The sequence below is a fragment of the Macaca fascicularis genome, chromosome 16, assembly GCF_037993035.2.
Source record: "Macaca fascicularis isolate 582-1 chromosome 16, T2T-MFA8v1.1".
NCBI classification, from domain to species: domain Eukaryota; kingdom Metazoa; phylum Chordata; class Mammalia; order Primates; family Cercopithecidae; genus Macaca; species Macaca fascicularis.
In genome coordinates, this window is record NC_088390.1 from 293,972 (window position 1) to 307,815 (window position 13,844).

The 13,844-nt window shown below is 42.7% G+C and overlaps 1 pseudogene; it reads right to left on the reverse strand.

Moving 5' to 3' along the window:
* Positions 1–8,228: 8,228 nt before the first annotated feature.
* Positions 8,229–13,844, reverse strand: part of LOC107127701 (uncharacterized) — a 34,382-nt pseudogene continuing 28,766 nt past the window's right edge.

Consider the following 13,844-nt stretch of genomic DNA (forward strand, 5'->3'; position numbering starts at 1 on the left):
ACGAGAAAACTAGGGAAGCTGTGAAGACGGAGGTGTGCACGGGGCTGGGAGAACCCTGGGAAAAGCCGCACTGGGGACAGGGAGGGACGGAGGGCTGGGCCCCACAAGCAAACGAGGGAGGCGCTCAGTGCCATGAAGACCCCGCTGCACCCACAGCTGCAGGCCTGGCTGGCAGCATGACCGTGGCTTCAGGCACGGGCCCAGGAGCACGTGTGTTTGGCAGGAGCTGCCCTCCTGGAGCCGCACTACGGGTACCGTCATTTTAGAGGCAGGTACCTGATATCAAGGATGACAATCCACCATGCCACCCTGAATTACAGCCATGTCCTCAGCGGGTCACTATTTACGCTGACAATTACAAAGAGTTTGAACTCGCTGTCCCAAGAGGCAACAAGCCCTTCATTATCACGGCCGCAAGCCTCTGTGCGGCCCTCCTCCCCCTCCGCTTCCCGTCGGGGCAACCTGAAGTCCCATGACAGTGACTCAGAGCCAGCCCAGTAGCTTCAGTGCAGGAAAAATCACAAAAACTCAAACACATCCTAAACATGGGCAGTTGGTAGGAGCTGATTCCTAAATTAAACCTGTTCGGAGGCTTTCTGGGCTAGCACAGCTGTGATAACAGGCTTGCGCTTTTTGCTCCCCCTGAAGGGCGGCGAGGAGGTCGGACTCTGCCATTCTGCAGGCTCCAATACATGGAGCCTGCCCTGTGGCATCGGTGGCATGTGCCAGACAGTGTGACCGTCGCCCGCAGTGAACACTCGGCACAGCAGAGCAGGCTTGGGGAAGAACAGAAAGTGACCTCTAAGCCTGCAGAAGACACTAAGCCACACACGGCCTCACGTGCACTGCGTGTCAATCACGGCCGAAGCAGGAGTGAGCTCTTAATAGTTCCAGTAAATGCAAAGGCCGCCCTGGAAAACTGCGTGAACCTTTCTGACAACTCACAGGTAGGTGGCTACTGCCTGAGACACGAAGGTAAAGAATTCACCTAAAACTGCATATTATAAAACTTATTTTTAAATGATGGCACTTAATTTGAAAGACTCCCAAAGAATACTGCATTAGAAAGTGACACAGTGAAACCGTGAAGCTGACCACAGGAGTCCCTGGAAATTTCACCAAATGTTGTGTCAAAACTGGGAAACAGAAGAACCGCACCTGATGAAACATTCGATTAATCACTCGAGTCCTCCCCACATACGAAGCTATGTTAAAAAGTGTTCCAAAGGTGGAGAGGATGATATTTCTTCCAATTTCGCAGGGGATGTACACCACCCCTGCAATATGGTTCCTAACATCCAGGGGGCGAGAGGATGATATTAGTCTCAATATTGCAGGAGGTGTACACTCCCTAGTGACATTGTTCCTAATATCCAGGGAAGTAGAGGAAGATATCACTCCCAATAGAGCAGGGAGTGTACACCCCTTCTGTGACATTGCTCCTAATAGCCAGCGGGGGAGAGGAAGATATTACTCCCAGTATTGCAGGGGATGCACACCCCCTTGTGATATTGTTCCCTATATCCTGGGAGGGAGACGATGATACTCGTGGCAATATCGCAGGGGGTGTACATATCCACTGAGATATTGTTCCGAATATCCAGAGGGAGAGAAAATGATGTGACTCCCAATATCACAGGGTGTGTACATCCTCCTGTGATATTGTTTCTTATATTCAGGGAGAGAGGATGATATTACTCCCAATATCGCAGTGGTTATACACACCTCCTGCGATATTGTTCCTAATATCCCGAAAGGGAGAGCAACATATTTCTCTCAATATGGCAGGGGGTGTACACCTCCTTTGTAATATTGTTCTTAATATCCATGATGGGAGAGGATGATATGACTCCCAATATCGCAAGAAGTGTACAGTAGCCTGTGATACAGTTCCTAACGTCTAGGTGGGGAGAGGATGACATTACTGCTCATATCGCATGTGTTGTAAAACTCCTTTGATATTTTGCCTACAATCCTGAGGGGAGAGGGTGATATTGCTCCCAATATCGAAGAAGGCGTACACCCCCCCGTGACACTACACCCAATATCCACGTTGGAAGACGAAGACATTACGCCCAATATCGCAGGGCATGTACACCCACCCTGGGATATTGTTCCTTATATTGAGAGGGGGAGAAGATGCTATTGCTCCCAATAACACAGGGGCTGTGGCGGTACACCCTTCCTGTGATATTGTTCTTAATATCCTAGGGAAGCGAGGATGATACTACACCCAGTATCGCAGGGGGTGTACACCCACCCAGTGATATTGTTCTTAATGTACTCCACCTCCCACCACCAGGGATATCGGTCCTAATATCCAGGGGAAGAGAGGATAACATTATGCCCTATATCACAGGGGAGTGTACACACCCTCTGTGATGTTGTTCCTAGTATCCAAAGGTAGAGACGATAATATTACTGGCCATATCTCAGGGGGTGTACACCCTTCTGTGATACTGTTTTTGACATTCAGTAGGGGAGAGGACAACATTAATCCTAATATCACAGAAGGTGTACAGACCCCTGTGATGTAGACCCTAATGTACAGGGGAAAGAGAAGACTATTGCTCTCAATATCACAGGGGCTGTAACCACCCTGCCCCCTGTATATTGTTCCTAATATGCAGAGGGGTGGAGGCTCATAGTACTCCCAATATACGAGAAGGTGCACACACACCTGTGATAGAGTTCCTAATATCCAGCGGGAAAGAGGCTGATTTTACTTTCGATATCGCAGTGGGTATACACAACCCCCAACCCTAGGATATCGTTCCTAATATCCAGGCGGGAAGAAGATGACATGGCTGACAATATCGAAGTGGGTGGACACTTCTTCAGTGATATGGTTCCTTGTATTCAGAGGGTGAGTGGATGATACTACTCCCAATAAAGTAGGAACCATACAGCCACCTTGGGATTTTGTCCTTAATAACCACAGGGGAGAGGTGATATTACTACCAGTATTGCAAGGGGTGTACACCCCTCCTGTGATACTGTTTCTTATATCCAGGAAAGGAGAAGATGGTGTTAGTACCAATATTGAAGGGATGGACAGCTGCCATGGGATATTGTTCTAAAGATACAGGTTGAAAGAAAATGAGATTCCATCCAATATAACAAGGGGTGTATACCCCGCCTGTGATATGAATCCTAAAACCTAAAAGAAGAGAGAATGACATTGCTTCCAAAAACACACAGGGTGTACACCCACCCTCTGATATTGTTCCTGTCATCTAAAGGAAGAGATGATGATACTACTCCCACTACCGCCAACCAACTACCACTTCTTTAAGCATCTTGACAACTTTTTGCAGGGAAAACAAGTACACAACCAGCAGGATGCAGAAAATGCTTTTCAAGAGTTCATCCAACCCTGAAAGCACAGAATAAACAAGTTTATTTCTCATTGGCAAAAATGTATTCATTGTAATGGTTTCTTTTCTTTTTCCTTTTTTTTTTTTTTTTTCACAGAGTCTCACTCTGTCACCCAGGCCAGAGTGGGAAGGTGCAATCTCGGCTCACCGCAACCTCTGCCTCCTGGGTTCAAGAGATTCTCCTGCCTCAGCCTCTTGAGTAGCTGGGATTACAGACACATGCCACCACTCCCGGCTACTTTTTGTCTTTTTAGTAGAGACGGGATTTCACCATGTTGGTCAGGCTGGTCTCAAACTCCTGACCTCCTGATCCGCCTGCCTCAGCCTCCCAAAGTGCTGGGATTACAGGCATGAGCCACTGTGCCCAGCCCATTGTAATGGGTTCTATTTTGATTAATAAAGATGTGTTGCAGCCTAGTTATACAAATTTAAAATTCATGGTCCAAAACCATAATTACTTTTGCACCAACCTAATACTTTAAGAATTAAAAGAAGCCTTTATATTAGAGAGCCCATGGATGATAAAATCATAAAGAATATTACAATCTCCATAACCCACAAACTTGGTAACTTAGACCAACTGGATGAATTAAAAGACACAATCTATTAATACTAAAACACAGGAGAAATAGGTAATCTGTATATATTGATATCTATTAATAAAATGGAATCAATACCTAATAACCTTACAGAAAACTTATATATTCCATAAATCTGACATTCTGTCATGTTATTCTAACTGGTGGGATTCAGGGATTTCCATTTTGATAAGAACATAGGTGAGTCTCACACACTTAATTTTAGTGCTCATTGGTCAGAAAAGCCATGTCCATTATAGGATACTGCGGAGCAATGCGTTATGGAGAATTTAGGCAAGATAATATGATTTTCAGAGTTAAAGGAAGACAACCTGATTTATGTACAGTAATTCCTCATAATATCATAGGGGATACCATATTTAAACTTTGGGGTATCCCGAGGTATAATTCTTATTTGAGCCACCTGTGAATTTCAGACACGGAGGCTTCCCAACTTTGGTGGCTTTCAATAAATGTGGAAGTTAACTCACAACCTATTTTGTGGAGGCATAAAATTCAATGAGCACTCATTTAACCTTTTATTTTAAATATTATTTTTGTAAACTTGCATTTCCAATTAGTTGAAATTTTTAACCTGTTTCAGTTCTTATCCACTTTTCCGCCCCCCCCCCCGAGACGGAGTCTTGCCCTGTCACCTAGGCTGGAGTGCAGTGGCATTGTCTCGACTCACTGTAACCTCCGCCTCCCAGGTTCAAGCGATTCTCCTGCCTCAGCCTCCCGAGTAGCTGGGATTACAGGTGCCTGCCACCACGCCCAGCTAATTTTTGTATTTTTAGTAGAGATGGCCCTTCCCCATGTTAGTCAGGCTGGTCTTGAACCCCTGACCTTGTGATCTGCCCACCTCGGCCTCCCAAAGTGCTCGGATTACAGGCCTGAGCCACCGCACCCGGCCTCTCCACTCTTTTTAGGTGGAGGGGAGTAAGGGTTTCTTGGAATTAGGAGGAACTCCCATGTACCCAACCCATTTGGGTAAATTTCTTCCTTCAGAGTTTTTCAAATCAGCATCACCATTGTTAAAGGCCTCCCACATGGTAATAATTGTGCTATAGGGTTTTATAAACATGAAGTTCATGTTTGGCTGAATGAACCTCCTTGCTGTGGCACAAGGGGGCCATAGGTGTTTTCACCAATTATGAAGCGGGTTCACTGTGCAATGGCTACCAACTTTTCTGAGCACAATGAGGCCAAATACATTCATAGATAAATTCCATGAAGTGAATTTATTACTTACAAATAGCAAACAAAAGACAACAGAAGTCTAGGATTCAATATGAACCACTACCACAAGATCAGGAAGGCTACCCAGAGCAGATGGATGGAGTTTTGACTATAAATGCTTCACTTGCACTACAACTGAGGGACCCCAGAAATAAGCCCACATTGGGTTTTCTCCCAGGATGTGGTTTGCTGGACACAAGCGTTAAAGGCAATTCCGTTTCGAGCAGGGCCTATAACAGAGGCTGGGCTGTTCTGACCAATGTCACTTGATTATCAGGATATTGCCTTCCCAGCATACCATACAGTTATCTTGAGAACTACCAGTAAGAAAGGGAAGAAAATGGCCCTGCACCCTTAAAACTGAAGGATCAGGATATTTGCTATGACAGAGGCACAGACAGTAGCGACAGAGTGTTCTTGTGAGCCATCTACTAGTTCTCTTAACTGGAGCGTGGGACCAGACCGCTTTTCTATTTCCTTTCAATGGAAACTATTTCAGAATATTTTGAATTTCTACATCTATAGAGTTGTGGCACATGATCACTGGCAGTGTAGACTCTCTGCATGGTTAAAGGAAAGAGTTCAGAAGCCCATCAACCCACATTGGAGGAGACCACCTAATCCTCCAGAGAGTGTCACTCCATCTTCCTGGGGTTAGCTCCACATGCAGTAAGGCCACTATAACTAAGGCCGTCAAGACTTGCAGTCCGAAGATGAGACTTTTGACATACTGATAAGCAGCAGTGATAAGAAAAGCCCACACACTGGTCAGGAATTTTTCAATGAAAGCAGCTGAGACGCTTCTTCATATGCTTCGGTAGGGGCTAATATCAAACTATTTCTTCCCATTTTCTTTACTCAGCAGTGCCTGAACCATGAGACACCATAGATGTACACCTCATCAGGAGGGTGTATGGTACAGCAGCAAGGGGAGCAGCAGCACAAGAAACAAACAAGGCCACTACTTCTGCTTACATAATAACTATTGTCTTGGAGTGTAAAATAATTAATAATGTTCACATGGCTGCCCTAAGCACACAGAGATGGTGACCAGAGCAGATGCAGGGACTACAGACATACAGCCTGATTCTTGCTAATTAGGACTTATGTGTTGGCTTACGTGCTGTGCTTTTGTGCATTCATAAGCCAGGGCCTCAAAACTGCCTGCTAAGCACAGGCCAAAGGTCATGCTGGGGTGCAGTTAAACATTGATGTCTAGGAGATGAGAGCATTTTAGTGTGGAAGAAGATGACAACACCTGAAGACCACAAAACACTGTGCAGACCAAAAGGAACGCCCATCGTCAGCTCACGGTTCTGACCCAGGTGACTGCTAATGTGTTACGGAACAGTCAGCCCACAGCAGGTAGGTCAAGTTGAGCTGGTGTCCTGCATGAGGGCTGGTCCATTCCATTCGTGTTGCCAATTGTTTCAATAGCGTCTCATGCACCCCACTGGTGAGGAAGGAATTAGCACCCTACGTTTACTGGCACCGTTAAACATATAACATCTATTACTAAACAGATAAGCCAGATATCAGTTATTAATTACATACAGGAGGATGGTGTAAGCTCTCAGAGGCCCAAACAGGGATTAACTTGAGCGTAGAGAGTGGTATAGCATTTAAAAAGTGAGGATATTCCTTTTTTTTTTTTTTTTTTTTTTTTTGACACAGAATCTCGCTCTGTCACCCTTGCTGGAATGCGGTGGTGTGATCTCGGCGCACTGCAAGCTCCGTCTCCTGGGTAAACTGTATGTACTTAGGAATTAATACCAACTCATTATTAGCAAAAAATAAATATCTTTACATCAAGAGTAGTTTTTCATTTAATAAAAATAGGTGGGATGTGTATAATGGACAAGGGATAATCAAAATTTGCCAAATGAGGCTAGTAAGACAATCCCAAGAATTCACAATCATTATTCACTGGTCCATTAATCACAGGACAATACATACAAATGAAACTTACCTGACCGGGCGCAGTGGCTCATGCCTGTAATCCCAGCACTTTGGGAGGCCGAGGCGGGCAAATCATGAGGTCAGGAGTTCAAGACCAGCCTAGCCAACATGGTGAAACCCTGTCTCTACTAAAAATACAAAGAATTAGCTGGATGTAGTGGTGTTCACCTGTAGTCCCAGCTACTCGGAAGGCTAAGGCAGGAGAATCGCTTAAACCCAGGGGGCGGAGGTTGCAGTGAGCCGAGATCGAACCACTGCACTCTAGCCTGGGCAACAGAGTGAGGTTCCATCTCAAAAAGAAATAATAATGAAATAAAAAAATTAAACTTACCTACATATTAGAAAAACATCCAAATTCAACCATGAATCCAGCACATTATCAAATGAATAGACAAAAATTCTACCAACAAACTGAAGAAAATATCATCTATGAAATTCAAGTACTACTGCTTAAAGAACATTTACAGAACTCTCACCTCAAGGTTTCCCCGCAAAATAAGGTGAAATGCATACTCAAGACTCTTTAAGAATGGGCCACTGATAAAAACAATATACTTGTAACTTGTGTAACATTTCATAGATTTTTTTCAAGCACTGCACGATAATTAATTTGCATCAGGCTTTCCAAATTAGAAAAGCTTCACTTATAGAACTTCTTTCCTGTGGGAGTTTTCACACGGCTTTTCAAGTAAATGTTAAAACTGAAAATATTCTTGCAGTTTCTAAACTATTAGAGTTTTAATCCTGTGTACGTTCTTGTATTTACAAGGTCCAGCCAGCTACAGCGTGCATTTTCATATGTCCTTGAGTGGGTATGAGAGAAATGAAACACTCAAACATTCTGGACATTCATAGGGTTTTTCTCAGGAATGAGCTGATGTCTTCAAATGGAACTAATACAACAGAAGGCCTTACCATAAATTTAAATTCAAAACCTTTTCTCCACTCTGACCCCTCCCAAATCTTCAGGAAAATCTGAAGTCTTGACCACATTTCCTACATTCTTTAGGTTTCTCTGCAGTGTGAGCTCTTTCATGTTTATGAGGGAATGGGAAAGAGTAAATGTTTTACCACATTTCTTACATTCAAGGGGCTTTATTTATTTATTTATTTATTTTTGAGATGGAGTCTCACTCTGTCGCCAGGCTGGAGTGCAGTGGCACCATCTCAGCTCCCTGCAACCTCCGCCTCCTGGGTTCAAGTGATTCTCCTGCCTCAGCCTCCTGAGTAGCTGGGATTACAAGCATATGCTACCACACCCAGCTATTTTTGTATTTTTAGTAGAGACGAGGTTTCACCATGTTGGCCAGGATGGTCTCGATCTCCTGACCTCGTGATCCGCATGCACAGGGCTTCCCCCCAAGCCCCTGTGGCCTTTTATGTCCTTGAAAAAGAACTAAGGCAACTGAAATGTGCCACCATGCCCAGCTAATTATTTTCTTTGTTTTTGTTTTGAGACGGAGTCTGCTTCTGTCGCCCAAGCTGGAGCGCAGTGGTGCGATCTCGGCTCACTGCAAGCTCCGCCTCCCAGGTTCACGCCATTCTCCTGCCTCAGCCTCCCGAGTAGCTGGCATGAGCCACCGGGCCCGGCTTTATTTTATTTTTTGTAGAGACAGGGTTTCATCACGATGCCCAGGTTGTTTCACATTGTTTTAATCCAGGCTGGTTATGAACTCCTGGGCTCAAGCAATACACACACCTTGGCCTCCCAAAGTGCTGGGATTATAGGCTGAGTCACTACACCCAACCTCTATATCATGACTTCTTTAGTGGCGCATAAGGTAACTGGAACGAGTGTAGGCTTTACCGCATCTCTTACATTCATAGGGTTTTTCTCCAGTATGAATTCTTTCGTGGAGGTGAAGGGAACTGAGGCGACTGAAGGCTTGGTCACATTGTTTACATTCATAGGGTTTCTCTCCAGTATGAGTACTTCTATGGTTACAAAGGGAACTCAAACAACTAAAGGCTTTGCCACATTGTTTACATTCATAGGGTCTCTCTCCAGTATGAATGCTTCCATGGTCATGAAGGGAAGTGGAACAGCTGAAGGCTTTATCACATTTGGTACATCTCTCTCCAGTGTGAGTCCTTTCATGCATCTTAAAACAAGAAAATCTGAGTGTTTTCCCACATTCCTTACATTCGTAGGGTTTCTCTCCAGTGTGAGTTCGTCCATGTATTAGACAAGAACCGGAAACAGTGAACGCTTTACCACATTGTTTACATTTATAGGGTTTTTCTCCTGTGTGAGTTCTCTGATGTCTTTCAACTGAATTGAGAAAATGAAAAGCTTTCCCACATATCGTACATTTATAAGCTGGATTTCCACTGTGCATTATCCTGTGTCTTCTAACACCTGGAACAGAAACAAAGAGTTTCCCACACTGTTCACATTTATATTGCTTCTCTCCATATGGTTTGTATCCTGAGTGAGCTAGGATGTGCCTATTAAGGAGGGAATGATGTACAAAGACTTTTCCACAAATACTGCATTCACATTGTTTTAATCCAGTAGAAATGTTCTCATTCCGATCAAGATTTGGAATGTGGCTGACAGCTTGTATCTACTGACTACCTTCTTTGCTTTCACACAGTCTCTGTACCATATGATTTCTGTAAAAAAAAATGACAAGCACATTACTATTGGTTGGTTTAATAACTTTCTACTCATTCATAGGTCTTCAACTTACACTGCTACCAATACTAGGGAAAATGCATTTTTGTTTTGTTTTGTTTTTGTTTTTGTGCCATGACTGAATTATTTGAAAGTAAATGGGCTACTACTGAAAACACAGCTACCACCTACATGGCTATGACCAAAATAGTAACATTCATATATACAATTTTGTAGTACTATTTTCAAGTAAACTGTTTTCCAAACACTGACTGCTACACTGACATATGTTACATTTTGGGTGAAATTTTTCTAAAAGGAAATGAATTTCAAGTGACTCTTATTTGCTTTGATTGCTTGTTTTTAAATTCATGACATGCTAAGATTCCTTCAGAGGACTTTATTTCCTCTTCTCGGTGCAAATTATCTTCTATCTTTCCCGTTTTTTGAAGTGATCTTCAATATTCTGGTCTTTCCATTTTTTCCTAAAATGCAGATGCACAAAATTATCATGAATTATTTCAAACTATAGAAACATTACTAGATTTCATGTTCATTGTACACAGTGCCCATGCCTGATTTATTCACCAAATCATTCCCTTGCCCCATTCCAAATCACAAATAGCACTGATGATAGGGAAATACTTCTGTAATTAAGTGAAATGTGTTGTCATTCTTAGCTACAGAAGCCAGGTTCCTGCAGGTTTCCTGCATCACTTCTCTGTAGAGATACTTCTGAGAAGAATCTAGCAAAGCCCATTCCTGCTGGGTAAAGTTCACAGCCACATCCTCAAAAGCCATGGAGTCCTAAAACATTCCACATATGTGGATAGAAGGATGAGTGAGACTGAGAGCACTGGGAATGTATACTCAATTCATAAGCTGTTTACATGATTCTAAAATTTCCAAGCATTTATTCTATGACTTGATTGTCACAACTCTTACTCTGTTCACACATACTCCCTCCCACACAGCAGTACTAATGCTAGAATTGAACTATTCAAAAAGGCAACAGCAAAGTAGAAACACCCATCTCATTAGAGAATCCAGGGAGTGAGATTACGATATGCTGCTAGGAGTTACCTTTTAACTTCACTTTGTACATTTCTAGTATCTGTCATACTAAAGTCCTACCTGATGTGCATAAGTGAGTTAATATTATCAGTCCTGAGACTACTTATTCTTAAAAATACCTGCTCGCAAAGTTCAATCTTTGTTTGTATTAGGAACTTACATTTTGAGAGGGATTCCACCAACCCAAGTAATAAGAATGACTCACTGCATCTAAATGGCTTATGCAGTATATTTTCCAAAACTTCTTCTGCTGAAAGTCTATTATTTTGTGTCACTGCAGTGGTGCTTAGGGAACCAGACACAAAAACACAGTCTGAACACTAAGTGTTCAATGAATTTCCCTGGTAGACAATATTTTACATGTGCTGTCACTTGTTAACTGTGGAAGTGAACCCATTCCACGTGATTACACCAAGAGAGAATAGGCTTATTAAATTTAATTGAGTAGTAAATAAAACCAATAATTGATATTTAACAATACTAATACAACAATTTTTCAAATTTCTATTGCACAATATCAAGGCAGAAAGGAATAAGAGGAAATAGGACACATGCTTTTTAAAATGACATTAATGTCACCACTTCCAGATGCTATTCCTATGAAACCACATAAATTCCCAAATCAGGTGGTTTTAGGCAAGAAAAGCTACTCTTTCATATGCAGTAAAAATGACCAATGTCTAATCATTTTTAGTCATCTAAAAAAAGAGTGATGGCTTGTCTAACATACTTCTAAGATTTTCAAGCAAAAATATTCAGGACAGCACAGTGTTAGCAAAGAGATGAGCAAGCAGACCAAAGGAAAAAAAAAGTCTTAATGACCCAGCATCTATATGGAAAGTTGAGGAATGATAGAGTAGGCACTATAGAATAGAAAAAGAAATTACATGCACTTTAAAATATGAGGCAAACCAGGCTGGCATCTACTTGGGAAAATGCATTGCATTCTTCTCTATTCCATGAACAATAATCATCTTATTATATATTCAAATACAAAAGATAAAACCAGAATACTTTCAGAAGTCACAGGAAGATTTTTTTTTAATGAAGGATTAGGCAGAATTTTTTTTATGTAAGAAAAAAGTGATAAAGGAACAGACAAACTCAAACATATTAAAATTTAGGGGATAAAAGGAAAATAGAGTGGGCCAGGCGTCGTGGCTCACGCCTGTAATCCCAGCACCTTGGGAGGCTGAGGCAGGGAATCACCTGAGGTTAGGAGGTTGAGACCAGTCTGGCCAACATGGCAAAAATCCCGTCTTTTTGTTGTTTGTTTATTTGTTTTTGAGACGGAGTCTCGCATTGTCCCTTGGGCTGGGGTGCAGTGGCAAGATCTTGGCTCACTGCAACCTCCATCTCCTGGGTTCAAGCAATTCTCTTGCCTCAGCCTCCCGAGTAGCTGGGATTACAGGTGCCTGCCACCACGCTCAGCTAATTTTTTCGTATTTTTAGTAGAGACAGGGTTTCACCATGTTGGCCAGGCTGCTCTGGAACTCCTGACCTCGTGATCCAACCACCTTGGCCTCCCAAAGGACTGGGATTACAGGCAGAAGCCACCGTGCCAGGCCTAAAACCCTGTGTTTACTAAAAATATGAAAATTAGCTGGGTGTGGTGGTGGGTGCCTATAATCCCAGTTCCTCGGGAGGCTGACACAGGAGAATCACTTGAACTCGGGAGGCGGAGGTTGCAGTAAGCAGAGATGGCGCCACTGCACTCTAGCCAGGCTACAGAGCAAGACAGCATCTCCAAAAAACAAAAAACAACACTCAGACACCCAGATAAGAGGATACACATGTGTCCACTGTCATAAATTCTTCACCAAGCTACAAGAGGGGAACTGACATTTTGGTGAATCTTTATAAATCATCAATTTATCTAACACACTTTTATTTCACCAGTAGCATTTACAAAGCTAAGTCCTACAATTCCATTTGAAATTACCCTTAAAAAGAACAGAACTTTAAAACTTACTATACTCACTCTGGGGAAGAAATAAATACGAATTTTTAGCAAATGAAATACATCATTTTACCCTACCTCTTTGGAAATAGTATTTTTATCTTTCAAGCTGTACTGACAAAATGTATCTTACAGTCAGTGAAAACCTGAAACTCAAATAAGAGGACAAGCCTTTTCAAGGTAACAAACTCAGGGAGAGGCAGTACTGACTCCAACGCAGACCTTTCTAAGTGTCACGGCAGGCCATTCTATCCCTTAGGACACCCATCCTGTTCAGTAAAGTACTCAATGACCACCTACGAGGCACTGGCAGTGCTCTTTGTCCTCCTGTGTGCCTTAAGTGCATTTTAATATTCAGGTTCTTGCACATCCTCTCTGGGGTGGGTTTTCCTTGTCCTTTGGGACGGTTTTTCTCTCTTCACAGGTCTGAGACAAGCTAGAGAGCAGAAATCATTTCTGCCTTTTCCTCTCAATATCAGCATCCAATTGGCAAACCATCAATGTGTCTTCGAGGAATAAAAACTCGGGCCGGAGGAATAATTTTAATGACCTAACTTTCATGACATTACATTGTATTGTCCATTAATTTTAATGTCCTAAAATTTTAATGACCCTAAGAGGTCACCATTTTAGATGAAACTATACCAGGAGATTCCTCTAAGGCCAAGAGCATCCAGCTGCTCCCCTGAGAGACTCTACCCCATACCTCAGGCTGTCCTTGGGGATGAGATGACCCCGGGGGCTGATACTCACTAGACCCTCCAATAGACATGGCCACTGTGGGTATCCTGGGTCATCCCCAGACAGTTCTAAAATGCCAGGACTAGGAAAAGACAGGAGAGTGGCTGAGGACACAACACCCTGTCAAGTTTTCACGGGGGGACCTCAACCTAAAGACATTTTGGTAATATGTACACTTAGGAAAGATGAAAAGAAGAGAGGTACAAAGATTTTTTTTACAGTAGAGTGTCAGATGATTTATTCTCCGCTTTCCTCTCATGTAAAATGTTTGGAAACAGAAAAATATTTTGGCCAAGGTG